Genomic DNA, 5107 nt, shown 5'->3' with positions numbered 1-5107 from the left:
CACCGGATAATGCAATTAAAATGTTCCATGTCGAAGCACTCGGCGTTTCCTGTTATTTAACTTCAAATTAAAATAATCATATCTCTAGCACCCGCTTTAATAAGACATGGTTGATCACTTAACCAGCGTTTTAAACATGTGTTTAAAGATTTAAACTTTTTTTTATGACTGTTTGGTGAATATTCACATTTTGATCGCGTAGATCATCGTGTTTCTTCAGTTTAAGAATTTTATTCTAAAGGTCTGCCATTACAGTTTCCGGTGCGGTAGTACTTCAGTTGTAACTTAATGGCTTGCTCACCGGCACCTGTTCGGTGCATCTTTAGAGTGCACTAAGGCAATTTGTCCACAGGAGGACGCTGCTTCAACAATAAACAAAATGTGTACAGTACACAGTGATAGTAGGTGACTCTACTCGCAATACAGCACTGTATTTTACTTTTCCGGATGCTACAGCCCCATTAAAGAAAGATTGAATAATTATTATTTTCCCTCAAACTAATTCATCAACTACATAATCCTAAGATGATGACATGAAATTTCATTTATTTTATTTTACAACCAGTGAATGAAAACATGTCTGTTTGATTTTATGCTAATGTTCAAGATAATGCTAGAACGAATACAACAATAATACAATACAATACAATACAATGCAATACAATAAATAAAATAATAATTTGTAGGATATGTTTGTACTATGAAATTGCAATTTAGAATTTGGTGTAAGGAGGTCAAATGTCACAGCGTTAAGGAATTGTGGGATAAATTGATAACGGATTAGCCTATTTAACTCAAATTTGCTGGGCAGATGATATGATAGGAAGAGAAGGGGTCAACGATCAAAGGTCGCAAATATGGTGGGGCTTTTGGCTGCTTAGGTCTGCTATCTCAGAGTGCACCTAAAGTATATGGTGGAAAACACAGACAAGAATGAAAAAGCAGTTTCTGCTCTTGCACTCCTCTTTAAAAGAAACTGCTGTATTTTAAGCCAAAACAACTGTTGTGTTTGATAGAATAATATGTCTATATGCTGCCATAGCAGATTCATGGCACATTAAGCCCCCAAACTATTTTTCATTTGTCCGTTTTACTCTGAAAACTCCCGTTTACAGACATTGCACAACCGCTTTTGTGTCGACCCAGCCATAACATGAAACATTCATAACATGAAATTATATTTATTATTCAAAATGTCTGCCATTTTTAGCTCAGAATCATTAATTGGTGTCTAATACTTAGTTTAAAAAAAAAAACGACTTTAAAAAAATATTCACTCACATACAGTATTTTAGACTTTTAAACAAAATTACGTCACAATGAAAAAAATGGTGTCTGTAAAAAAAGTCACGGATATCTACCTCATAACTATCGCTTAATTGTATTTTTTTTTGTTACTGTCGCATTTTCCCTGATATGTTAGATGATAATCGATCCAAACAAAGAAAAATTGGGGAAAAAAAAGTTTAAAAGGGTAAATATTTGAAAAAGAACATCTCGACCACTCCTTGTTGTCTGCGATTTCTGCATCGCAACCCTTGTTATATTACCATGTTTCACCCATAAAATTTCCCCCCCCCAAAAAACAGCTGTGTCTTGACACTCAGTGATACATGCTACATGGAGTTGTTAGATCAAAACAAGGTAAGTACACGATAATATCTCGTTAAATTCATGGTGTCTGTAATTCTGCTCTCACGTGCTCTCGCCTCCAGATAGGGTTTTGCTGTTTAAAAAACATTAAAAAAACAAAAGCCTTCCTGTTCAAAATTTTTCTTCCTCCTGGAAATTGAGATTTTAAGATATTCAATGATGTATCACACATGCATATCGGACAATTTTGAAATTTGGCCAAATTGGGTGTCTCAGAGCGGAACTTGAAGTTGAACTTGAGTTTTTTCCGCCATATACTTTTTTTTTTTTTTTAATCTCCAAATAAAACAAATAAATACAAGTATTTATTGATGTTTTTTATCCATTTATTTGTTCTTTTATTTGTATGTTCTATTTTAATTGATTTTTAAAAAACTGTTTCTTGCTGATTTTAATGTCACTTTTGTGTATACTTTTACAGTATTTGTGTTTTTATTTATTTTTGTTTTCAAATTGTATTTTGCTGGTTTTAAAGACATGTAAAGCACTTTCAATTACCTTGCGTTGAATTGTGCTACACAAATAAATTTGCCTTGCCCTGGCTAATTAAACTAGTTGACTGAAAGTCAACTCAAGTCAATTTAAAGGACTTGTTTTAAGAGAGACATTAACCCTTCCATACAATATTTATTAATGTACCCTTCCGGGGCACTCATTGCTTGTCACCTCTTCTTCCATCTGTGCTTTCCAACACATGAGAGAAGATACAACAGAGAGGAGAGTGAACATTCACTGTGGGGAGTCACAAAAGAACATCTCTGATCCGCAAAGGTTTTTAGTTTGGATTTGTTTTAAAGGATAATCAGCAAAGTCATCGCCAAACCCGATTTATTTGATGTGTGAGTGAATGTCATCTGAAGCCTGTTCAAGAGAGAGGAAGTCAGATAACCGCAAGGGAAGGAAATTGAAACATCACAGAGCACGGAGGGAGGCCTTGTGTGAAGGTGTCACAATGTGTGTTAACTGTAACCCGCCATACACCCACATACACAGCACACACTTCTCACAGACATTCAAGATAATGTCAGAATGTGCCGCGTCGTCGTGTCGGTTGCTGTGGCAACGCAGCATCAGGGACGGGGAGCATGTAATGGGATTGGCGATAAAAAGGCTCCTGGCGACAACTTTAGCACTAATACATCATTGTGTGTGCAATAATCTAGTTTTTTAAAAATACATCTATATTGTTTTCCGGTCGATATTTTACAGGCTCAGTCTGAGGGGAGGCTGGCTTGTTTCCATGGCAACCGGCCTCTTTTTTGGAGGGGCTTTGACGTAAAACAAAGAGACATAAAAGCAGATGCGAACAAACCTACTATGTACCGACTGTACTTTGTATATTTTTACTCCTCAACGGTGCAAAATCACTAGTCACATATTTGACTGAGGCACATGACAGGTAAAAACTTTACACATGAAACGATGTAAAACAGCACTTGACTCAGAAAACTCAAGTAGGAAGCTAGGCAAACCGTTTTTTGGAGAAAAAAATAATGGTAGGTCATGTGTTTTTCGTAAGAAGGTTGGTAAGGAGGAAACTTTGAAACTTAAAAGAAAAAGGTTTAATCCCCCACCCTGGAGCGAGTGGGTACAAGTAAAATGTGTGAAGTGGAAGAGTTAAGTTAATCTCACAGCTCGAAGGCATCGCAGCATGCAGGAAGAAAAGATAAGAGAAAAAAACAACACAGAACAAAGATGTCATCCTGTGAATATGGATTCAACTGTGACTTTGACCTAAGAGGCACCTGAATGAAGCAACAACCATTGGAAGGATAGAATTCAACTTAAAGGACAAATCAAGGACACTTGATCTTAGTTGTTTTTAACTGTTTAATGGCTTATTATCATGTTAAAAGACACACAACCTGCCATTGATACCACCTTTCTGATATGAGCACAATCCATTCCACGACCAAGCTTGCAACGTAAATGTGCTCCTATCATGAATTGATTTTCTCTATAAGAAATAACTGAATTCCAGTACCAGTGAAGCCTCCGTGTTATCCCTAAATAATAATTCAAGGCATAATTTTTAGGGCCCAATACAGTGATCCCTCGCGCTTCAAACTTCGTGCCCTAACAAAAAAAAAAAAAAAATGCAGATTTTATAAAACTGTCCAGATCCGATCACTAGTCTCTCACTCTCTCCCCTGCTGCTTTTCTTGGTCAGGCAGTGCACTGAAGTTGCTTATTCAAGTTAACGATGATTGACAGACGGTAAGGTTTGGTCTTGCCACAGATGCTTGGAAGCAGAAACTTCAAAGCGCTGCATGCGTCAATCATCATTTAACTTGTTAAACAGTTGCTATGGCAACTCATTGTGTGTAAGTGAGCAGCTTGAGCGGATTTGAGTGGACACACTCAATGAAGCATTTAATAAAGACAATCACTTTTCTACTTTATTCTTGTTTAAAAATAATTCGGTGGGACAGTGACATGTTTAAATTTGAAGTGCTTAACAACCATTTATTAAAATATACTGTATATATATATATATATATATATATATATATATTTTTTAGGGCTGTCAAACGATTAAAAATTTTAATCGAGTTAATCACAGCTTAAAAATTAATCGTAATTAATCGCAATTCAAACCATCTATAAAATATGCTATATTTTTCTGTAAATTATTGTTGGAATGAAAAGATAAGACACAAGACGGTTATATACATTCAACATACTGTACATAAGTACTGTATTTGTTTATTATAGCAATAAATCAACAAGATGGCATTAACATTAACATTCTGTTAAAGCGATCCATGTATAGAAAGACTTTTAGTTCTTAAAACATAAATGTTAGTAGAAGTTATAGAAATTTTATATTAAAACCCCTCTTAATGTTTTCGTTTTAATAAAATTTGTAAAATTTTCAATCAAAAAATAAACTAGTAGCTCGCCATTGTTGATGTCAATAATGACACATTGCTCATGGTGCAATGTGGTAAAATCAGTCACACCCAAGCGCCAGCAGAGGGCGAAAAAAACCCACACAAAAAAACCCACAAGTAACAAGTGGCCATAGCACTCAGCTGTCATTTTAATCTGTTTGAGCGGTGCATGTGCGTTAATTGCGTCAAATATTTTAACGTGATTCATTTAAAAAATTAATTACCACCCGTTAACGCAATAATTTTGACAGCCCTAATATATATACATAAATGTTTTTTTTTTTGTAAATAATATTTTGGGGAAAAAAGGACAAAACATGTCTTACTGTATATGTATCTCTTTCCAATGCTAATTCTGAGTAAATAAATTGAAGACACACAATTTTTTTTTTTTTTTTTGGAGTGGAGGTGTTACTTCATGGTTTTTCACTTATCGCAGTGGGTTCTGGTCCACATTAATCGTGAACAACGAGCGATCACTGTAATCTGAAAAAGAGAATAAACGTATATAAGCAATGTACAAGGGCACGTCAGAAATTATCTGCACATTGTTCTGTTGC

This window comes from Corythoichthys intestinalis, chromosome 21, assembly GCF_030265065.1.
Source record: "Corythoichthys intestinalis isolate RoL2023-P3 chromosome 21, ASM3026506v1, whole genome shotgun sequence".
In the NCBI taxonomy this organism is placed as follows: Eukaryota; Metazoa; Chordata; class Actinopteri; order Syngnathiformes; family Syngnathidae; genus Corythoichthys; species Corythoichthys intestinalis.
This window is presented reverse-complemented; position numbering follows the sequence as displayed.